The sequence below is a fragment of the Poeciliopsis prolifica genome, unplaced genomic scaffold (genome assembly GCF_027474105.1).
Source record: "Poeciliopsis prolifica strain line A6 unplaced genomic scaffold, Auburn_PproV2 SCAFFOLD150, whole genome shotgun sequence".
NCBI classification, from domain to species: domain Eukaryota; kingdom Metazoa; phylum Chordata; class Actinopteri; order Cyprinodontiformes; family Poeciliidae; genus Poeciliopsis; species Poeciliopsis prolifica.
In genome coordinates, this window is record NW_026562525.1 from 414,190 (window position 1) to 439,293 (window position 25,104).

General features: G+C 39.0%; 2 pseudogenes; both read right to left on the reverse strand.

Moving 5' to 3' along the window:
- Positions 1-1,536: 1,536 nt before the first annotated feature.
- LOC129355922 (gastrula zinc finger protein XlCGF57.1-like) lies at positions 1,537-3,545 on the reverse strand (annotated as a pseudogene).
- A 5,677-nt stretch (positions 3,546-9,222) lies between these two features.
- On the reverse strand, positions 9,223-10,836 carry LOC129355921 (gastrula zinc finger protein XlCGF8.2DB-like; annotated as a pseudogene).
- Between the last annotated feature and the right edge of the window lie 14,268 nt (positions 10,837-25,104).

The following is a 25,104-nucleotide window of genomic DNA, read 5'->3' on the forward strand; positions in this document are numbered from 1 at the left end:
CAACTAATAAAAACATGTTCCATAGAATCACACCAACTTCATAAACCAGTAAGATGTTTCCTCATCTTAAAAAGAGTTCCATTTAAAAAAACTGACTGGTTCTTATTCTATTCATAATTATCTCCTCCCTCCTGTTTATTCCGCTAACCATTACTACATCAATTGTATATAAATGACTTCCACTTATTTCATTATCCCACCTAATTTTCCAAATCTTCCTTCCTCTCCAAACTATATCTTTGCCTTCATATTTAAATCACTTTACTGGCATATCAACAACTTCTTGTTTAATAGCCTCCTCAGCCAACCTATCTGCTCTTTCGTTACCCAAAATACCCACATGAGCAGGAATCCAAAATTATATTACATTTTTATGTTGTTCGCGTATTCTGTTATGAACAGCCATAACCTCATTTCATCTCTTTTGTTTTCTTCTTCTGCTGCAGTTTTTTTTTTGTCTTCTTCTTTGGGATTTTATAATTAACTGCATTCATGTCATCGCATTACCGCCACCATGTGGATCCTACGATCATCACAACTACAAATTTCTCATATAGTGCCTATTCGGGGAGTCCGGGAGAAATCAAGCAGTCTGCGCTGATCGTCCATCTCTTCCTCCGACTGGACGATGATTTCTTTAAACTCTGTCAATGTTTCTGCAGTTCACTGCTCGCTGATTAACTGGTTTAAGCCGGACTGGAGATATTTATTAGAGAAACACTCAAACATTCAACAAAACAGACCACGTGCCGTCCTCACTGTCTTCTTCTTCTTCTTCTTCTACTTTTTCTTCTCCTTTACATTGTAACGGCAGTTTGCATCCATTGCTCTTGTACTACTGCCACCTATTGGATCCTCATATCTATGTCTCAAATTCTCAAATCTTTGATTTACATATTTTCTATACCTAATAAAAACATGTTCCATAGAATCACACCAACTTCATAAACCAGTAAGATGTTTCCCCATCTTAAAAAGAGTTCAATTTAAAAAACTGACTGGTTCTTATTCTATTCATAATTATCTCCTCCCTTGTTTATTCCTCTAACCATTACTACATCAATTGTATATAAATGCCTTCCATTTATTTATATCCCACCTAATTTTCCAAATCTTCTTGCTTCCTCTCCAAACTATACCTTTGTCTTCAGATTTAAATAATTCTGTTATGAACAGCCATAACCTCGTTTCATCTCTTTTGCTTTGTCGTCTTCTTCTTTGGGGTTTTATGACTAACTGCATTCATGTCATTGCATTACTGCCACCTTGTGGATCCTACGATCATCACATCTACAGATTTTTCTCAGTGCCAGTTCTCGTTGCAGAACGTGAAATGTTTTCCTCGTAATATAAGAGAGCAGAAAAAATAGAAATACAACTAAGACAAAAGACACACAGAATTACTGAAGACAACAATAATCAACCAAACTTTAAAAATCAAGAACTATCAATGAGTGATTTCATAAAGTTTTTAAATGGATTTTTTATCTAATCATCAAAGAAAATGTAAAGTCAGTGCATAACAGCACATTGTATTTTTGATTATAAGTGTATTGAGATAAACAACATCCATCCCTCACACTTTCTCTATACATAATAGAATAATACAAATCAATCCCTCAAGTCCAATCTTGTGAGAATGTTCTGGAAGGGAGTCCATGTCCAGTCAAACTCTGTTAATGCATGAAATTAGTCACAATGGACCACAATGTCTCTTCATCTATCAGCATCAGTACTGGCTCTCCTCAGGGCTCTGAGCTGAGCTTTTGCTCTTCACGTTGTACAAACACAACATACAGTCTGATATAAACAGTATATAAGTACAATAACATACAGTTTATCATTATTGTTGGATGGTTGCACAACGTCCATATGATCACATTTAAATACTAAAATTTTCAGCTTTATAGACATGAAACCCCTGCAGTCTTTCATTCTAGTTTTTAACAAAATCAAATCTATAGTGAACCTCAACATAGGACATGTACGGAAAATACTTCTACAGCTTTTCACCAGTGTGAATCCTCATGTGCCGACTTAAATTCTGTTTTTGACTAAAACTTTTTCCACAGTTCACACATGAAAACGGCTTTTCAACCAGAGTGAAAAATCATGTGCTGAGTTAAATCCTGTTTTTGACTAAAACTTTTTCCACAGTTCACACATGAAAACGGCTTTTCACCAGTGTGAATCCTCATGTGCTTAGTTAAATTCTGTTTTTCACTAAAACTTTTTCCACAGTTCACACATGAAAACGGCTTTTCACCAGAGTGAATCATCATGTGCTGAGTTAATGCCCATTTTTCACTAAAACTTTTTCCACAGTTCACACATGAAAACGGCTTTTCACCAGTGTGAATCCTCATGTGCCGAGTTAAATCCAGTTTATGTCTAAAACTTTTTCCACAGTTCCCACATGAAAATGGCTTTTCACCAGTGTGAATCATCATGTGCCGAGTTAAATCCTGTTTTTGATTAAAACTTTTTCCACAGTTCACACATGAAAACGGCTTTTCACCAGTGTGAATCCTCATGTGCTGAGTTAAATGCTGTCCATGTCTAAAACTTTTTCCACAGTTCACACATGAAAACGGCTTTTCACCAGTGTGAATCCTCATGTGCCGACTTAAATTCTGTTTTTGACTAAAACTTTTTCCACAGTTCACACATGAAAACGGCTTTTCACCAGAGTGATTCATCATGTGCCGAGTTAATTTCTGTTTTAGACTAAAACTTTTTCCACAGTTCACACATGAAAACGGCTTTTCACCAGAGTGAATCATCATGTGCCGAGTTAATTTCTGTTTTAGACTAAAACTTTTTCCACAGTTCACACATGAAAACGGCTTTTCACCAGAGTGAATCATCATGTGCTGAGTTAAATCCTGTTTTTGACTAAAACTTTTTCCACAGTTCACACATGAAAACGGCTTTTCACCAGTGTGAATCCTCATGTGCTTAGTTAAATTCTGTTTTTCACTAAAACTTTTTCCACAGTTCACACATGAAAACGGCTTTTCACCAGTGTGAATCCTCATGTGCAGAGTTAAACTATATTTATGTCTAAAACTTTTTCCACAGTTCACACATGAAAACGGCTTTTCACCAGTGTGAATCCTCATGTGCTTAGTTAAATTCTGTTTTTCACTAAAACTTTTTCCACAGTTCACACATAAAAACGTCTTTTCACCAGAGTGAATCCTCATGTGCTGAGTTAAATACTCTTTTCGACCGAAACTTTTTCCACAGTTCCCACATGAAAACGGCTTTTCACCAGTGTGAATCCTCATGTGCTGAGTTAATGCCGTTTTATCACTAAACTTTTTCCACAGTTCACATGAAAACGGCTTTTCACCAGTGTGAATCCTCATGTGCTGAGTTAAATTCTGTTTTTGACTAAAACTTTTTCCACAGTTCACACATGAAAACGGCTTTTCACCAGAGTGAATCCTCATGTGCTGAGTTAATGCCGTTTTTTCACTAAAACTTTTTCCACAGTTCACACATGAAAACGGCTTTTCACCAGTGTGAATCCTCATGTGCAGAGTTAAACTATATTTATGTCTAAAACTTTTTCCACAGTTCCCACATGAAAACGGCTTTTCACCAGAGTGAATCCTCATGTGCTGAGTTAAATACTCTTTTCGACCGAAACTTTTTCCACAGTTCCCACATGAAAACGGCTTTTCACCAGTGTGAATCCTCATGTGCTGAGTTAAATTCTGTTTATGTCTAAAACTTTTTCCACAGTTCCCACATGAAAACGGCTTTTCACCCTTATGAATTCTGATATGATCACTGACAGGATATTTGACAATCAATTGTTTTTTACAGGTGACACCTGACAAAGGTTTTCTTCTGTCCTGATGTTGGTTCTCAGTTTCATCAGGCTTTTCTAAGATGTCTTGGTTCCTGTTTGGTTCTGATTCAGTTTGGTATGTTTGCTTATCAACAGGAACCACCATGCAGGTATCAGAATCCTGTTTTAATGCAATCAGCTCTTCACCCTGACTGCAGTAAACTTCTTTTTCTTCCACTTTTATCTGCAGGTGTTCTAGATCCTCCTGTTCTTCTTTTATCTGATGTTCTTCTGGCTCTTCCTGTTCTTGTTTCACCTGCAGAGGTTCTAACTCCTCCTGGTCCAGAGTGGATCTCCTCTCCTGGTTATAAACGTTACACTTCAGGGAATCTGGACAAGCAAACAGAGAAGAGAGAAATTGTTAACTTTACTGAAGTAAATAGGAGAAATTGTTCACAGTTTTAGACAGAAATCAACAAAATAACATTGAAAATTCAACAGCGTAGACAGAGATACACATCAGTCGACAAATCCAGCTGACATTTGGAAAATTCTCAAATGAACTGATAAAAAAAAATATTTTATTTATTACAAAATTAAACTTTGTAGGGATTATTGTTAGTATTTAATAGTAAACTGTATTATTTCAATATATAATTTTTTTATTACTTTGAATAATATTTAAATGTAATTTTTGTATACTTTAAATTTTTGGGGTTGAGTTATAAACATGAATTTATTTGTAGGTTAATAGTTGTTTATTTTTGTTCCTTTATTATTTGCTTTTCTAAGTTAGACAGGAAGAACTGTGGGTCCATTTGCTGAAAGTCCAGAGGCTTGGAAGTGACGTCACTGCGTGTGACGTTTACGTCACTGGGCGCCATCTTGTATGGCAACATACCAAAACAAAAATTTTTTGATGGTTTTATCACGTTTTCGCTGTATTATCCTCTTCCATAATGCTGAAAAGCAGTTTGAAACAAAGTGGGCTATATTGTGAAAAGCTTCTCCCAGAAGCTCAAAAAAATGTTACATGGAAAAAATATCTAAAATTGAACAAATCGACCCGTTAGAAATAAAGAGTTGGAGCAGAGACCCTGATCATCCTCTAATAACAAGATATAAAGACTTTGAATTAATTTGGATTTACATATGTACAATGACAGAAAATCCAGTTGGAAAAGTGCAACTAAAGTATGAAATATGTACAATATAAACCTAAATATGCAACTGCTGGAGATGCATCAGCAACTCTCGCGATAAGCGAGTTAGAAAACGGATGGATGGAAACCAAACACACAAATAGTGTTGCACTCACGAAACAGACTCTTCTTCACTTTCGGCAACTTTATTTGCACATGATGTGTGTATTTGTTTTGGGGCTGCCGTTACAAAGTCCCTTCTTCCAGAGCTACAACGTTTTAACTGACTACTGACACTACTTCCACTACACAACGAAACACTGACGCAGCACAAAGCTCAGATTGTGAGAAACTCCATTTTCTCTCCATAAATCAGCCATTCTCATTGTGATGTCTGCGTTCATTTACCTGCTAACAAAACATTTATCCGGGAAAAGAGCGTTTACTAAAATGATCCTCATGCAGAAAGGTGCAGACATTTAGACCTTAACCTGCATCCAAACGCTGCTGTTTCCTACCTATTCGGTGTAAGATGATCTGGGGAGTCCGGGAGAAATCAAGCAGTCTGCGCTGATCATCCATCTCTTCCTCCGACTGGACGATGATTTCTTTAAACTCTGTCAATGTTTCTGCAGTTCACTGCTCGCTAATTAACTGGTTTAAGCTGGACTGGAGATATTTAATAGAGAAAAACTCAAACATTCAACAAAACAGACCACGTGCTGTCCTCTTTGTCTTCTTCTTCTTCTTCTCCTTTTTCTTCTTCATCTCCTTTACATTGTAACGGCAGTTTGCATCCATTGTTGTTGCACTACTGCCACCTATTGGATCCTCATATCTATGTCTCAAACTCTAATATCTTTGATTTACATATTTTCTACAACTAATAAAAACATGTTCCATAAAATCACACCAACTTCATAAACCAGTAAGATGTTTCCCCATCTTAAAAAGAGTTCCATTTAAAAAAACTGACTGGTTCTTATTCTATTCATAATTATCTCCTCCCTCCTGTTTATTCCTCTAACCATTACTACATCAAATGTATATAAATGCCTTCCATTTATTTCATTATCCAACGTAATTTTCCAAATCTTCTTGCTTCCTCTCCAAACTATACCTTTGTCTTTAGATTTAAATCATTTTACAGGCATATCAATAACTTCTTGTTTAATAGCCTCCTTATCCAACCTATCTAAGTCAAGCCACTTAGCAGATTTTACTCAATAAGTTGAAGACTATAGATAGATTTAGATAGATTTTATTACAGACTCAAAGTCCAAATTACATTAAAAAAGAAGAAGAAAAAAAATTTGATAAAAGTAGAAAAAATACAGAAAATAACGGCTACTAGCGTTTCAGGAGGCAGTCATACCAATGTCTCCAGAGTACAGATGAGTATTTTATGCTATTATTAGACTCCTGAAAGCAAAACACTTTCCACAGGTCATACATGAAAACGGCTTTTCACCTGAGTGAATCGTCATGTGCTCAGATAAATATTGTTTGCAACTAAAACTTTTCCCACAGATGACGCATAGAAAAGGCTTTTCTCCTGTGTGAGTTTCACATGAACATTGAATGCAGACTTGAAAGTAAAGCATTTTCCGCAGTTCTCACATGAAAAAGGCTTTACACTGATGTGAACCATCATGTGATTAGTTAAAACGTGTTTTTGGCTAAAAGATTGTCCACAGGTACCACATGAAAAAGGCTTTTCCTTCCTATGAGTTCTCTGGTGAGCATCGAAAGCAGATTTGAAAGAAAATTGCTTTTCGCAGATCACACACATGAAAGACTTTTCATCTGTATGACACCTCATGTGACCAGTTAAAAGCCTTTTTTGACAAAAATATTTACCACAGATCACACACAAAAACGGCATTTTACCTGTGTGAATCGTCATGTGTCGAGTTAAAACCTCTTTTTGACAAAAACGTTTTCCACAAGTCAGACATAAAAATGGCTTTTTACCAGTATGAGTTTTCATGTGAGCCTCAAAAGCAGATCTGAAGGCAAAACGCTTTTTACAAATGACACATGAGAAAGGTTTTCTTCTGTCCTGATGTTGGTTCTCAGTTTCATCAGGCTTTTTTAACATGTCTTGGTTCCTGTTTGGTTCTGATTCAGTTTGGTATGTTTGCTCATCAACAGGAACCACCATGCAGGTATCAGTCTCCTGTTTTAATTCAATCAGTTCTTCACTAAGACTGCAGTAAACTTCTTTCTCTTCCACTTTTATCTGCAGGTGTTCTAGATCCTTCTGCTCTCCTTTTATCTGATGATCTTCTGGCTCTTCCTGTTCTTGTTTCACCTGCAGAGGTTCTAACTCCTCCTGGTCCAGAGTGGATCTCCTCTCCTGCTGACTTAGCTCATCCTCATAAACGTTATGTTTTAGGTGATCTGGAGAAGAAAACAGAGAAAATTAGGAATTCACTTCATTGAAGTAAATAAAAAACTTCCATCGTTTAAGAGAGAAGTCACCCAAACAAAAAAACAAAAGAAAAAGAAAACCGGAACTCCACCGTAAAACCAACCCGAGAGCAACGTCCCCCAAACAAAAGTTCCGCTTCGCCACTGCTGCTCCGAAACAAACAAAATATAACTTGTTCATTTTTGGAATAAATCGAATAAGTCATACATTAAAATATTTTAAAATTATTTAATAAATATTAATACAACCAAAAAAAATAATGGGGTGGCAGTTTTAGGTGCGCCACATCTTCACTGCATTGATTCTCACGTGGCTTCAAAAGTATTAACCCTTGAACTTTTCCAAATTTTATCACATAAACACATCTGAAAATATATTTCATAAGAATTTTATGTAATTATCCAACATAAAGTGGGATACAATAGTGAAGTAACACTAGACATTTAGACCTTAACCTGCATCCAAACGCTGCTGTTTCCTACCTATTCGGTGTAAGATGATCTGGGGAGTCCGGGAGAAATCAAGCAGTCTGCGCTGATCATCCATCTCTTCCTCCGACTGGACGATGATTTCTTTAAACTCTGTCAATGTTCCTGCAGTTCACTGCTCGCTGATTAACTGGTTTAAGCTGGACTGGAGATATTTATTAGAGAAACACTCAAACATTCAACAAAACAGACCACGTGCTGTCCTCTGTCTTCTTCTTCATCTCCTTTACATTGTAACGGCAGTTTGCATCCATTGCTCTTGTACTACTGCCACGTATTGGATCCTCATATCTGTGTCTCAAATTCTCGTATCTTTGATTTACATATTTTATACCTAATAAAAACATGTTCCATAGAATCACACCAACTTCATAAACCAGTAAGATGTTTCCCCATCTTAAAAAGAGTTCCATTTAAAAAACTGACTGGTTCTCATTCTATTCATAATTATCTCAACCATTACTACATCAATTGTATATAAATGCCTTCCATTTATTTCATTATCCCACCTAATTTTCCAAATCTTCTTGCTTCCTCTCCAAACTATACATTTGTCTTCAGATTTAAATAATTCTGTTATGAACAGCCATAACCTCGTTTCATCTCTTTTGCTTTGTCTTCTTCTTCTTTGGGGTTTTATGACTAACTGCATTCATGTCATTGCATTACTGCCACCTTGTGGATCCTACGATCATCACAACTACAGATTTTTCTCAGTGCCACTTCTCGTGGCAGAACGTGAAATGTTTTCCTCGTAATAGAAAAGAGCAGAAAAATCAAAAATACAACTAAGACAAAAGACACACAGAGAATTACTGAAGACAATAATAATCAACCAAACTTTTAAAAAATCATGAACAATCAATGAGTGATTTCATAAATTTTTAAATGGATTTTTTTTTATCTAATCATCAAAGAAAATGTAAAGTCAGTGCATAACAGCACATTGTATTTTGATAATTAGTGTATTAAGATAAACATCATCCATCCCTCACACTGTCTATACAGAATAGAATAATACAAATCAATCCCTCAAGTCCAATCTTGTGAGAATGTTCTGGAAGGGAGTCCATGTCCAGTCAAACTCTGTTAATGCATGAAATTAGTCACAATGGTCCACAAGAGCACTGAGAATGGCAGTTGACCTTTTCACTGCTTTTGCAGAACAATGTTCAAATAAATCCCAAGAAGCATTAAAAGCACAATATTATAACATTAATATGAATGCTACAATAAGATTCTGGAACATTGAATCTTTGTGAGACGATTACTTGTTATAATGCATAAATGAAACCGCTGAAAAAGAATGATTAAATGTTTTTAATCCAAACAAGATAATTACTTATTGTAAGGCATGAATATATTTGTAAGCAAAACAATTACAAAACGACAGTAAGAAAATCTCTCAAGGAAACTGTTGGATCTGAACACAAAACATTTATCAAACATTTCACAATATGACAAAAGAGATACAGTTGAAGTTTTAAATGCAATAGAATTGAATGGAGAGCCAGCTTCAGGACGTCTGCTATCTCCGTCTCCAGGCCAGTTCTAACGTGCTCTCATACAACTCAATATTTATTACATTGAGGCGTTGCTTACAAATCATTTGCATAGAAGGAGACCAGATTTCAGTCACAAGTCTCTGCTCAAACAATGTTGTCATCCTGCATCCATGCAGCTGTTGTCTTCCAAGCACATTTTCGTAGCTCTTGAAGATCCTGTCTGTCAATTTCTTGAGGTTATAAAAACTTTTCTCTTGTTTCTTGTTTCTCTGGGCTACAAAACTAGAGTTTCTCAGGACTTCTAGTCTTTGATCCATTCTCCTGCTAAGGTGATAACATTTTCTTTCTGACTGGCATATTTTGTCTAGTCAAGCTATCAGTGTAGCTGCGGCTTCAGGCATTTTGCTTCTCAAATCGGCCTGCTTCCTACTGCTACAAACACACATCCTTGGTGCAAATAAATATCACATTTAACAACTTAATTAAAAAATTTCCACCACTTTATAGATGCAAACCCTCCAGTAAATAACACATTTTTATTACAATGACATTTATAGTGAACTTTTAAGACTTTTCACCAGTGTGAATCCTCATGTGCCGAGTTAAATGCTGTTTTTGACGAAAACTTTTTCCACAGTTCACACATGAAAACGGCTTTTCACCAGTGTGAATCCTCATGTGCTTAGTTAAATTATGTTTTTGACTAAAACTTTTTCCACAGTTCACACATGAAAACGGCTTTTCACCAGTGTGAATCATCATGTGCCGAGTTAAATCCTGTTTTTGACTAAAACTTTTTCCACAGTTCCCACATGAAAACGGCTTTTCACCAGTGTGAATCATCATGTGCTGAGTTAAATGCTGTTTTTGACTAAACCTTTTCCACAATTCCCACATGAAAACGGCTTTTCACCAGTGTGAATCATCATGTGCCGAGTTAAATCCTGTTTTTGACTAAAACTTTTTCCACAGTTCCACATGAAAACGGTTTTTCACCAGTGTGAATCCTCATGTGCAGAGTTAAACTATATTTATGACTAAAACTTTTTCCACAGTTCCCACATGAAAACGGCTTTTCACCAGTGTGAATCCTCATGTGTTGAGTTAAATTCTGTTTTTGACTAAAACTTTTTCCACAGTTCACACATGAAAACGGTTTTTCACCCTTATGAATTCTGATATGATCACTGACAGCATATTTGGCAGTCAATTGTTTTTTACAGATGACACCTGATAAAGGTTTTCTTCTGTCCTGATTTTGGTTCTCAGTTTCATCAGGCTTTTCTAAGATGTCTTGGTTCCTGTTTGGTTCTGATTCAGTTTGGTATGTTTGCTCATCAACAGGAACCACCATGCAGGTATCAGTCTCCTGTTTTAATTCAATCAGTTCTTCACCCTGACTGCAGTAAACTTCTTTCTCTTCCACGTTTATCTGATGTTCTTCTGGCTCTTCCTGTTCTTGTTTCACCTGCAGAGGTTCTAACTCCTCCTGGTCCAGAGTGGATCTCCTTCCTGGTTATAAACGTTACACTTCAGGGAATCTGGATAAGCAAACAGATAAAAAGAATAAGTGTTAACTTTACTGAAGTAAATAGTAGAAATTGTTCACAGTTTAAGACACAAATGAACAAAATAACATTGAAAATTCAACAGCGTAGACAGAGATACACTCAGTCAACAAATCCAGCTGACATTTGGAGAATTCTCAAATGAGCTTCAGGTTCTGTAAACAGCTTCGATTCTATCGCTTCATCCGCGTGTTATTTTGGCCCCGGCAGCCTCATCAACGACATGTCTTTCTCAAAAAAGAGAAAAGTAGACACAGAGTGTCGGATTTTTCAAGAAAAATGACTGCTTATTTGTTCATGCAGGTGAATGGAAAACCCGTGTGCCTTGTGTGCCTGCAGCAGGTTTCGGTGCTTAAGGAATACAATATTCACCGCCACTATGAAACTCAGCATGGTGAAAAATACAAGCACTTGCAAGGAGAACTGAGAAATCAGAAGATAAATGAAATGTTGACGGTCTGAGGAAACAGCAATCTGTTTTCACCCAGAGTCGAGGCCAGTGATGCTGCGGTGAAAGCCAGCTAGCTAACTGCTAGCCAAATAGCGTTAGCATCAAAGCCTCACTGTAAGGTAGAGTTCGGCAAGAACTGCATGCTGAAGCTGCTCAAGTTGTGTCCTGAGAAGCGACAAGCTTTTCCAATATTAGCTTGACTAGAAATACCGTCGCAGACAGGATTTCAGAACTATCGGCAAATTTGGACAACCAGCTCAAACGAAAAACGGAGTCATTTCTGGCATTTTCTGTTGCCATTGATGAGAGAGAGTATTGATGTTGCAGATGTCGCTCAACTGGCCATATTTATTCGTGGAGTTGATGTTGACTGTCAGAGGAGTTTTCTAGAGTTGGTGCCCATGACCGACATCTGAAGACATTTTCCGCTCCGTTGTTGGAGCGCCGGACCGAGTCGGGATGGACCGAGTCGGGGTGGACCGAGTCGGGATGGACCGAGTCGGGGTGGAAATGATTTAAATTGATTTTAAATCATTTCTAAATTTTTATCTGTTTGATGTATTTTGTCATGCAGGACAGTGTTTGAAGTTCTAAAAACTGAATAAATGTTTTGCAACTTTGTACAATCACTGTGATCAGTTCTTATGCATAATGCATTTAAATAAATGTTTAACTGAGTAAAATTATTGTTGAAATTTGTTGGAGAAATTGTGATATTATTAATCAATTATTTGTTATTCTCATTGATCTTTATAATGTATCTTTAATTGATGCTTTCCTTAAAGTTAATCTCATTATAGAATTAAGAATGTTTCTTGTATTGTTGATTTACTCTGATTCTTTTCTCAGAAGGCCTCACTGACAGAGAGCAGAAACAAAATCTTCCTGCAGGTTTACCTCTTGGTGAAGAGCTCTGCTTCGGTTGAGTTGCTGGCCTCCAATAAAACCATCATTGCTAAGATCACTACATATTTTATTAATCTTTGTGCCTGGAAGGACATTATCTAGTACAGAATGATTGTGTGTTAGTTAGTGAATAACATTTGACGCTGTAGCTGTTTTCCCCTCCCTCTAGAGCTACAGCGTCCTTGTGATTAGGGATCCTGAAAACAATAAAATAGAGGAGCAGACAAAATGTGCTTCAGAGCGGTAGGAGATTGTAACTGAAGCACATCTCTGTCCGTTCTCCTCGCGAGTGAAAAAGAATCTAACTCTTTTGTCTTTTCTGTCTTTGTTAATGTATGTTTAACAGGTGTTAACCCTAACATTTTTGGTCCTTCGAGCCGGATGTCATATACTGGAAAGATTCCGGCAGGTGTGGCGGACCCCAGTAAGACCGTGCGCACGGCAAGAGAACCTGTTAAAGGACTGGGCTCGGCCTGCCTGCTGGGATCTGAAGGTTGACGACACTCCAGGGAAAGACAAGAGAGGGTGAGTGATTCTTCTTTAAAAAGTGGCGAATGACGTTTTAGAGAGTAAGTCATTCTTCTGTGTGAGAGAAGAGTGGCTTCTTCTTTGACTGAAGGTTGTTGCGCGCACAAGTGAAAACCCTGTCAATTCTAGACTCTAACAGGTAAAAGTAATGCACAAAATCCGTGGATAGGCTAACGGAGCCTGGTGCTTCAAGGCTGGAGGCCTTGTCCTGTTCTGGGGAACCAACAATTGTACTATTGTGGGCAATGACAGTAGCCCAACAAAATACCTGCACTGTTTTGGGCAGTAACAGCAGCCCAATTACTAATTGTACTATTGTGAGCAGTAACAGTAGCTCAACTAGTACCTGCAGGCTAAACGGATTGCGGAGTCCGGCGAAAACAGGCGCTTAAGTTCCGTATCAGTATGTAAGAGATAAAAATAAAAAATGAAAGACAAAAAAAAAATAAAATAAACTAGAAAATAAGGGTTGGTAAACCTTACCTCGCTGGAGGTCTTGTAAAACCCTACTGGGACGAGGACTTGCAAACCTCACCTGGTTCGGGGTTTTGCAACCTCACGTGGTTTGAGATCTTACGAACCCCACCTGTTGTGGGAACGGGGCCCGACGAATACCCGTGGTTAAACGGACGGCGATAACAGGCGCTTCAAATCCGTGAAACAAAAAAAAAAGTGTGTATGTGAGCGTGATTGGAGGTATAAATACCACTTGGTATTTTATCTCATATAAAACAGTAGGGTTGTAAGCAGCAAACCTCTTGTGGATGCACAGGCAAGAACTCTCCACTCGAAAGAGTTGAAGTGAGAGTTACCACAACAGGTCTTTTTCAATTGCTGGCCTACTGAATCAGATCTCCAGTTTTTAGGACTCCCTAGGAGTCGGCAAAACTGGTCCAAATTTAAATAAAAAATGGGGAAAGGGATAAGTAAAACTAACCCAATAGACAGTCTACAATCAAATAACTGGAAAGTTATTAAAGATCAGGATAAAAAAAACAAATCCAAATAAAAATTGTACGAGGAAGGGTATGATGATGTACAATTTTGGTTAGAAGTAGCGCAAAAAGGAGAAAGTGGGGAGAAAGAAATTACAAAAGAAAAGGAAAAGGTTCCAGGAGCCTTTTTCCAGGATGAGGAACAAGTGTTTTATCAGGAGAGGAGAGGAAGAGAAGGCTTTAGGGGCAGAGGTCAGAACCTTAGAGGTTTAAAAGGGCGACGGGGGAGGAAACTACAGGCACAGTTACTCGGGGTGCTGGTGTTGCGGGCAGGAAGGACATTTAGCCAGAAATTGCCCGAGAAGAAAAAAAAAAAAAAACACAGGACAGTCAGCATGATTAAGATCAGAGAAATTGGGGAGTGAAGAGGTCCAGTTAAATCTTCAGGATTTACTTTCTATGGACAGCATAAGACCTGAAATAACTCTCCTAATAAATGGCAAACCTGTAAATTTCCTCTGTGACACGGGTGCATGTAGAACAACATGTAGAGAAAACATTCTTGGGGTAAAAAATTTGTGGTGAAAATGTCAAGATCAGCTACAGGAATAAAAGAAGGGGATTTCTTTGTTGTCCAGGGACAACAGGGAACTGTATTACTTTTATTCATTGGATGTGCCCAACAAACCCCCACACAACACTGCACAAACACTTCTGGCAGAGGGGCATAAAGCCATTTCTGCCCTACAGGATCAAATGTCTCCTGATGATTTGCACGTCACACTTTGGTTCAAAACAGTTCCTGGGCCTGATAGGAACTATGAAGCGAGACTCAACAGGTCACCCCAGCCAAGATAACTGTGACCTATCTGTACACAGACACAAAACATGTGACTGATCCACACACATTGTTGAATTCTCTTAGATCAGATGCAAAAGTATTCACGGTTGTAGACATCATTGAATGCCTTTTTCTCAATACCAATTGAGAAAGAGAGCCAATTTTGGTTTGCTTTTACTTTTGAAGGGAAAAGATACACGTACACCAGACTACTTCAAGGCTACTGTGAAAGCCCTACAATTCTCTTTCAAGTAATGAGTGCAAGTATGTCAACTTTTCAACCCCCAGGAGGGAGCCAAGTTTTGTTGTACATAGTTGATGTTTTATTGGTTTCTCCAGACAGGGAAACCTGTAAGCAAAACACTTTAGCGCTTCTGCAACATTTAGCTAAAGAAGGTCATAAGGTTAACAAAATAAACTTTAACTGTGTAAACGAAAAGTAAAATATTTGGGTCATAATTTGAGTGAAGGAGGACGAACCATAGCGGAGGATAGAAAAACGACAATTCTCCAAGCTCCCAAACCACAAACAAAAAAAAACAAATGATGTCCTTTTTGGGGTTGACTAACTATTGTCGAAACTGGGTGCCTAATTATGCAGAAATTGTGGCAGCTCTGAATAAATTCATGTATAAAAGATTTTAAAATGTCTTCTTTGTTGTGGGCAGATGAAGCAGAAGAAGCACTTTGCAAACTAAAACAGGCCCTCGTGTCAAGCGCTGCGTTAGCGTTACCAGATTATCAATAAAAAAAAAACCTTTTGTTCAGATGGTGGATTGTAAAGGTCATGTCATGACCTCGGTGCTAGTCTAACAGCATGGTGATAAAATGAGACCAATAGCATATTTTTCTTCAAAACTTGATAGTGTAGCATGTGCCTTACCACATTGTGTGAGAGCTGTAGTTGCTGCTTCTATGGCAGTAGAAGTTAGAGCTCCTATAGTTTTTTTCACCCATTAACATCAAAAGTAACATGCAGAATTATTAAAAGAATTATTATAAGTCGTGCACCTACCAAAACAACTAGCAATCTGTAAATGTGCGGCGCACACTGCAGGGACAGACAAGGTGTCCCTAGGGAATGCTTTCGAAGACAAAATAAAAAAAAAAAAAAAAAGCAGCTGAGGGAGAGATAAATGTATTACATGTGGACGTAAAAATTAAATTTATGAAAGAAACTTTAAGAGACATGCAAACAATTAAGTCCTCAAAATGAAAGGATTTATGGATAAAAAAATGGAGCAAAATTGGAAAAATTATATGAAACTGAACCTATTTTACCAAGAAAAAGATGTGTATAAGTGGGCTGCAATATTGAGCCATGGCGTTTCGCATGTCTCAACAGGGGGATGGTAGGATACATCAACATTACACTACTTATGGATTTATTTCTTATTTAAAAAATTCTGTAGGACCTGTTTGATATGTGCTACATACCTCTCAGGCAATCTAAGATCACATAGAGAAAAATTTCCTACTCTGCAATATCCATTTCAAGTAATGCACATGGACTTCATAGAATTGAATAAAAGTGAAGGACAAAAGTATTGTTTAGAAATAATTGATGCTTTTCTAAATGGTTTGAACATTTCACTAAAAACCCAGATGCAGCGGAAAAGCCAACTTGGATACATTTAACACACTGCAAAAAGGAATTTAATTTCAAAAGTAATGGGAAGCAAGCTCAGGACGCTCACCGACCTACAGGGCAAAGTCCAGGTTACAAAGGGGGTTAAACCAAATAGTTTTTTCCGTCTCAAAACTGGTGAAGATTGTCCACAACCCTGTAGTGTCTTTAGGAGCAGAACGAACTTGCACATTAATGAAAATAACAAGTGAATATATCTTTTTGTTTTTATTTTGTGTTTTCATCTGGGAACAATTCACGTCACGAATAAAAATGTTTTCTTGTAACACTGTTTACAGAATGAGGATGAGTATTCAGGTATGTTTTCCACCTAGTTCTGTTATCATTGTTTTAGTCTCCTGGGCAAGTATGACGTCAGCAAAATACAGAGATTAAACTTGATGTATGACAAATGATGTTTTAACACTGGACTGTTCTCTCTGTGAACAATGAATTTAACCCTGTCTTTCGTGCAGATGTCTGGTGGTGGTGCAGTGGTGACAAATTTTTAATAGATTACCTAGGAAGGTAACAGGGATGTCTGCATTAATTTCTTTATTATTGCCTGTTTCTGTTTATCCTATGACTGCTGATCATCTAATTCATGCTTTAACTGATGTTGTGCCTCAGCAGTGGCGTCAGTTGCAGAAGCGAGACCTGACCTGGAGGAACAATGATCCTACATACATCGATGCCATTGGTGTTCCCCGTGGTGTACCAGATGAGTATAAATTGGCCGACCAAATTGCAGCAGGATTTGAGTCCACAATTTGTTGGTGGTGTACATTAAACAAAAACGTTGACAGAATCAACTACATCCATTACAATGTACAAAAACTGGGCAACTGGACACAGGCAGGCTTCGAGGCGGTGCATGAGCAGCTGGCCGCTACATCACTGATGGCTTTCCAGAACCGTATTGCACTTGACATGGTGCTGGCTGAACGAGGGGAGTGTGTGCAATCTTTGGTGAAGGATGCTGCACTTTTCTACCCAACAACACAGCGGCTGATGGCAGCCTGACGAAGGCCATTGAGGGGCTCCGTACCCTTAATGGTAAGATGAGGGAGTTCACTGGAGTGAATACTTCCAGGTGGGATGACTGGATGAATGTTTTTGGAAAGTACCGAACCCTTGTGTCCTCTGCTTTAGTGTCGATGGCAGTCTTTGCTGCCATTCTAACCTTGTGTGGATGCTGTTGTATTCCTTGCCTGCGTTCTTTGTTTAATAGTCTCATCACTACAGCAATTTAGCCCATGGGGAACCAGATGATGCCGATGTATCCCTTATTGGCGAGAGAACCTGAGTCTGACAGAGAAAGCTCTGATGAGGACTCTTTTGATGTGTTTCCTGATTCTAAGTTTTGGACTGAGTATAAACTTTGAGTGTAAACGTGTTTGCTTTCTTGAAAAAATATTAACTCCTAGTTGAAAATTGTTTGAAGTGGCTGTTTAGGAAGGATATGAGAATTAGAACAAATATTTGATAAACAGGGGGGAAATGTTGGAGAAATTGTGATATTATTAATCAATTATTTGTTATTCTCATTGATCTTTATAATGTATCTTTAATTGATGCTTTCCTTAAAGTTAATCTCATTATAGAATTAAGAATGTTTCTTGTATTGTTGATTTACTCTGATTCTTTTCTCAGAAGGCCTCACTGACAGAGAGCAGAAACAAAATCTTCCTGCAGGTTTACCTCTTGGTGAAGAGCTCTGCTTCGGTTGAGTTGCTGGCCTCCAATAAAACCATCATTGATCACTACATATTTTATTAATCTTTGTGCCTGGAAGGAGATTATCTAGTACAGAATGATTGTGTGTTAGTTAGTGAATAACATTTGACGCTGTAGCTGTTTTCCCCTCCCTCTAGAGCTACAGCGTCCTTGTGATTAGGGATCCTAGAAACAATAAAATAGAGGAGCAGACAAAATATGCTTCAGAGCGGTAGGAGATTGTAACTGAAGCACATCTCTGTCCGTTCTCCTCGCGAGTGAAAAAGAATCTAACTCTTTTGTCTTTTCTGTCTTTGTTAATGTATGTTTAACAGGTGTTAACCCTAACAAAATTGTATATACTTTTCTTAAAAAGTCTGAAGTTATTCATAATATATTTTTGTAAAAGTGAAATTTGTTTAATTTAAAAATCAACGAGTCCACTTTCATTAGTTCTATTTAATCTTGCAATGAGTTAATTTGTGCGGCCCCTTGAGATCAGGTTGAGCTGAATGCGGCCCCTAAACCAAAATGAATTTGACACCCCTGCTCTAGAGGCTTGGAAGTTATGTCACTGCGTGTGACGTTTACGTCACTGGGCGCCATCTTGTATGGCAACATACCAAAACAAACATTTTCTGATGGTTTTATCACCTTTCCGCTGTATCTTCCTCTCCCATAATGCTGAAAAGCAGTTTGAAACAAAGTGGGCTATATTGTGAAAAGCTTCTCCCAGAAGCCCAAAAAAAACTCTACATGGAAAAATATCTAAAATTGGACAAATCGACCCGTTAGAAATAAAGAGTTGGAGCAGAGACCCTGATCATCCTCTAATAACAAGATAGAAAGACTTTGAATTACTTTGGATTTACACATGTACAATGAAAGAAAATCCAGTTATAAAAGTGCAACTAAAGTGTGAGATATGTACAATATAAACCTAAATATGCAACTGCTGGAAATGCATCAGCAACTCTCGCAATAAGCGAGTTAGAAAACGGATGGATGGAAACCAAACACACAAATAGTGTTGCACTCACGAAACAGACGCTTCTTCAGTTTCGGCAACTTTATTTGCACATGATGTATGTATTTGTTTTGGGTCTGCCGTTACAAAGTCCCTTCTTCCAGAGCTACAACGTTTTAACTGACTACTGACACTACTTCCACTTCACAACGAAACACTGACGCAGCACAAAGCTCAGATTGTGAGAAACTCCATTTTCTCTCCATAAATCAGCCATTCTCATTGTGATGTCTGCGTTCATTTACCTGCTAACAAAACATTTATCCGGGAAAAGAGCGTTTACTAAAATGATCCTCACGCAAAAATGTGCAGACATTTAGACCTTAACTTGCATCCAAACGCTGCCGTTTCCTACCTATTCGGTGTAAGATGATCTGGGGAGTCCGGGAGAAATCAAGCAGTCTGCGCTGATCATCCATCTCTTCCTCCGACTGGACGATGATTTCTTTAAACTCTGTCAATGTTTCTGCAGTTCACTGCTCGCTGATTCACTGGTTTAAGCTGGACTGGAGATATTTAATAGAGAAAAACTCAAACATTCAACAAAACAGACCATGTCCTGTCCTCTTTGTCTTCTTCTTCTACCTTTTCTTCTTCTTTGTCTTCTTCTTTGGAGTTTAATGACTGTCGTTCATTCATGTCATCGCATTACCGCCACCTTGTGGATCCTACGATCATTACAGCTACAGATTTCTCATAAAGTGCCAGTTCTCTTTGCAGAACCTAAAATCTTTTCCTAGTAACAGAATAAGCTGCAACAGAAAAGAGAAAAATACAACTAAGACAAAAGAAACACTAAATTATTGAAGACAATAATAATCAACCATACTACAGAGACAACATGCAAGTTTTTATACAATGATAAGGAAGGAAAACAGGGCAAGACGGTCTGGTACTTATGCAGCTGTGGAAAACAACCTTCCAGCCTTGTACAAGTAACCCAAATAGTTCTTTACAAGAAATTCAATTCTTTTGGTCAGAGTTCACAAACATTTCACATGACATGACTAGGAGACGTGACCTTACTGTAATTTTTCCATGACAACTCGTTAAAGCTAGACTGGAGATATTTATTAGAGAAACTCAAACATTCAACAAAACAGAACATCCGCCATCTCATTGTTCTTCCTCCTATTCTTCTTCTTGGAGACTTTATGACAGTCGACATTCACATTGTTTATTCTGGATAATTTCAGCAAATAGGGTGAAATATCATTCACCTAGCACTCGAAAAGTGAGACAAAGATGGGCAACCGCCGGTCAGAGATTTGATTGTTTTCCGACTTTTCAAATCAGTTTCAATCTCATTTTACTTTAAAGACAAAACTATCACAAAAACTTTTTTGCTAACTTTAATTAGCCAAAAATTTGGTTTAAGTTGGACTGGTTTAAGCTGGACTTGAGATATTTATTAGAGAAACACTCAAACATTTGACAAAACAGACCATGTGTCGTTCTCTTTGTCTTCTTCTGCTTCTTCTTCCGTGTGAGGAGGACGTGAGTGGAAGAGCGGAGGAAGAGAGCTCGAGAGCGAGTGGTTTTCTATATCTTTTGTCTTTTCTTACTGTTTTTTTTGGGTGTTTAATTTACTTGTTTAATTGTTTTTTTCTTGTGTTTAGTTTTATCACGTTTTAAGGGTTTTGTTCGTTTGTTTGGGGGTGTGGCCGTCGGGCGTGCCTGGCTTGCCGGCGTCTCACGGCAACAATGGTGGGTGTTGTCGGTGGTGGGTCTTTCTCCACGCTGACACGGAAGAACGGCATCAAGGTGGGTGCTGGCTCTGTGCAGCGTGGAGGAAGTTTGTTTGGTGGTGGGTGAATTGATTGGGCACGGGAGCATCAGGTCAGCAGCACGAATAAATGGGGCAGTGGTGTTGTTTGTTGAGAAAGTGGAGCACGCACAACAGGTGGTGGGAAAGGGTGTATCAATTGATGGTTTATTTTTACAGGTGTCACCTCTCACATTACCGAGCACTAGGGTGTTGTTATCTAATGTTCCTCCTTTCATAAGCGACAAGTTTTTGGTAAAGGAATTATCGAGACATGGAAAAGTGGTGTCACCGGTGAAAAAGATCTTATCTGGTTGTAAGTCGCCATTGTTTAAAACATGTTGTCTCCCACTGGAGACAACTTTTCATTATTTTAACAGAAAAGACAAGGTGTCAACGGTAGCAAGGGAACAGAGGGTAGGTGGGGAGTTTTTGAAGAAAGTGAGTGTTGAGTTAGTGGAGGGAAGTGGTAGGAGTGTGTGTGAGAGAGAGAGAATGAGAGCACGGTGGTGTGTGGTGGTGGGCTGACTGGTGATGGTGGTGAGAGTGTAGAAGGGGAGAGTGGAGATGTACAGGGGGGGCAGGAGGAAGGAGTGAAAGAGAACATGATACATCTAGTGTGTGGAGATATGGGAGAGAGAGGAGAGGGACAGGTGGATGAAAAGGTGAAAGAAATAAACAGTGAGAAATCAGTTGCAAGAGGTGGAACAGAGAAAGAAAAGGGTGAGGCAGAGGAGGAAATGGATTTGGAAGCGAATACTCCGGCAAGGAGACGGAGTAAGAGAAGGAATGTGGTGACCGCAGAGCAGGCCAGCAGGCAGGCTAATAAGGTAACTGGAGAGAGGAAAGAAATGTCTGAAAGCAGTGATGAGGAGAGCTGTTTTTCTGACACCAGTGAGATCTCAATGTCACAAGGGAGTAAAGAACCAAGATACCCAGTAGAAACTTTTAGAACATTCATAAAAGAAACGAAAGGACTTAGGGGTATAAAAATAGAAAGCTATTTTCCTGACTTAAAAATATTTTATTCCTCTGCAAGATATTATGCAAAACACAAAGAAGTATCAGGGTTTACGGACACAGAGGTTTTTAGGTTAAAGAAAATAATGACGAAAGTTAGAAAACAGTTTTAATGATGCATAATAGCTTTTTAACATTACTCACGGGTTGTTTTTTGTATTTTGTTTTTAGCCTTTTACTCATTATGAATTCGTTTAAGGTTGCATCTTTAAATCTTAATGGGGCGAGGGAGGCTAAAAAAAGGGCTTTGGTTTACCAAATGATCAATCAGAAAAGAATTGATGTTTTGTTCATACAAGAAACACATAGCGATCAAATGACTGAAACAGAATGGGTTAAAGAGTGGAGGGGGGAAATAGTGTTGAGTCACGGCACCTCAAAAAGTGCAGGTGTAGGGTTTGTTTTTTCTAAAGCTTTTACCCCACTTAGCATAGAGACTGAGCACATCATACAAGGACGGTGTCTTTTAGTGAAGACAAAGTTTGAGCTTTTTAATTTTGTTTTAATTAACATCTATGCTCCGATAGCCAATGCAGAGAAGAAGCGTTTTTATGAGAAAATTGGGGAACGGTTGGGTGATTGCGGGACTGAGGATTATGTTTTTATAGGTGGGGATTTTAATTGTACTGAGAATGAGTTTTTAGATCGAAATCACACAGAGCTGCATCCGATGGCCCAACGCGTCTTGAAGCAGCTGGTCTCGTCTCATGGCCTGGTGGATGTATGGAGGAGGATGCACACAGGCTCCAGGGCAGTTTACCTGGTCCCACATTGTTGATAGTAAAATCTCTTTAGCTCGTTTAGATCGTTTTTATTGTTTTAAACACCATTTTAATGTGTTTAAAACATGCCAGATCTTACCTGTGGCTTTTACGGATCATTCGCTGCTTTTAGGTAGTGTTTTTATCAGAAACATTTTACCTAGAAGCGCATACTGGCATTTTAATTCTGCTTTGACTTACGATCAGAATTTTAAGGAGGTTTTAACTTATTTTTGGACCGGTTTTAGAAAAACGAAAGCTGATTTTAGTTCAATCAAGCAGTGGTGGGATTATGGAAAGGTCCAAATTAAACTGCTGAGTCAACAGCACACTGTCAATGTCACGTGTGACATTACCGGATCTATCAGAGATCCGGAGATGAGTATAGTGGATTTGGAGCGACTGACACCACGGGAAATCGAGAGTATTTTGAAGCTCTCAAATCTAAAAGGCTAACTTTGGCCAACCTGCTGGAGAGTAAAGTCCAAGGCGCGTTGGTCAGGTCCCAGATGCAGGAAATCACAGAGATGGATGCTCCCTCTGGCTTTTTCTTTGGCCTAGAGAGGAAACAAGGTCAGAGGAAAATTATCCACTCTTTACTGTCGGACACGGGGCAGCATATGAGCGAACCGGGGCAGATAAGGAGGAGGGCTGTGGACTTCTATAGTTCTCTGTTCCAGAGGGAATATAAAGAGAATGAAGAACTGTTGGAGGAGTTCTGCGAAGAACTGCCTCAGATCTCTGCAGAGATCAATACCGACCTGGAGCGCCCGTTGGGCATACAAGAGCTCCACACAGCCCTCCAGAGCATGCAGGGCCAGAGGTCCCCAGGCGTTGATGGGCTAACAGTGGAGTTTTTCAAGGCCTACTGGGACCTTCTGGCCCAGGACATGCTCGAAATGTACAACGAGAGTCTAGCTACCGGTTCGCTCACCCTATCCTGTCGCAGGGCGGTCATCACCCTGCTGCTGAAAAAGGACAACCTGCAGGAGATTAAAAACTGGCACCCTGTGTCCCTCCTCTGTACGGACTATAAAATCCTCTCGAAGGCCCTGGCCACGAGAATAGGAAAAGCCATGGAGCAGGTCATCCACCGGGACCAGACCTACTGCGTCCCCGGCAGGTCCATGGTGGACAATGTCTACCTAATTCGGGATATTTTGGGTTTACAGACAGGCTTGATTTCATTAGATCAAGAAAAGGCTTTTGACCACGTTGAACACGACTTCCTCTGGAAAGTAATGAGGAGGTTTGGGTTCAGCGAGGGTCTTATTGCCAAGATCCAGGTGTTGTACGGTGACATTGAGAGTGTGCTGAAGATCAATGGCAGCCTGTGTGCTCCTTTTAGAGAGGCGTTCGACAGGGCTGCGCGCTCTCGGGAATGCTCTATGCACTCTCCCTGGAACCCCTTTTAAAGAAGATGCGATCAGACATTCACGGCTTGGTTTTACCCGGTTTTAAAGACAAATTGGTTTTATCTGCCTATGCTGACGATCTCGTGGTTTTTATTAAAGATCAAAAAGACGTCAGCGTTTTAACAGAAATCATAAGAAAGTTCTCCATGCTGTCTGCCACCAAAGTAAATTGGGGAAAAAGTGAAGCCCTGGCTGTTGGCGAGTGGCCCGACGGACTCCCGGCTCTCCCCAAAGGCATGACCTGGAGAAAAGATGGCCTAAAATATTTAGGCGAGAAAAGTTTTGTTGATAAATCTGGCAAAACCTAGAACAAAAAATATCAAACAAACTTGCAAAATGGAAATGGTTGCATGAAAAAATGTCGTACAGAGGAAGAGTGTTAGTGCTTAATAATCTGGTCGCATCACAACTATGGCACAAGCTCATTGTACTAGATCCACCGTCAGGGCTGCTGGCAAGAATACAGAAGGAAATGATTAATTTTTTCTGGAACAATCGTCGCTGGGTGCCACAGTCGGTGTTGTTTTTATCCTGAGAAGAGGGGGGCCAGGGCCTTGTCCACCTGGCCAGTAGAGTCACTGTGTTTAGGATACAGTTTTTACAAAAGTACCTGATAGGATCTCCTGTGTGGAAGGATGTAGCCAGTTGCATTCTAAGATGCGTGAATTCCTTGGGATTGGATGCTGCTCTGTTTTTAACAAATTTTAGTCTTTTAAGGTTTAAAGGAACTCCGCAATTTTATCAGAGCGTTTTTAAATCATGTGCTCTTTTTAGATTGCGTAGAGCGGAAATGACTGATTCTCTGCATTGGCTATTAGAAGAACCCTTGGTGTACGGAGGAAGACTGGATGTTAGAGAGGACACGTTCCTGGGACTAACAGAGACGCTGTCTAGAGCCGGAATGATGACCTTAAAGAGGCTGATCCGAGCATCAGGAGCAGACTTTGGCGATGCCCAGAAGGTCGCTGCCGCACTGAAAGTAAGGTCTACAAGAATGATGGAACGTGTCCTGATGAGAATAAGAGAAAGATTGACTGGAAAAGAGAAGAGTTTATTGCAGGCATACAAGGATGGAGAATGCCTGCCAAAAGAAACAGATCCTTTTCCTAAGGTTCTTCTGAGTCCAAGCTTTGAAGAGGACAGCGGTCCTCTGCTAAAGACCATGGACTCAGAAAT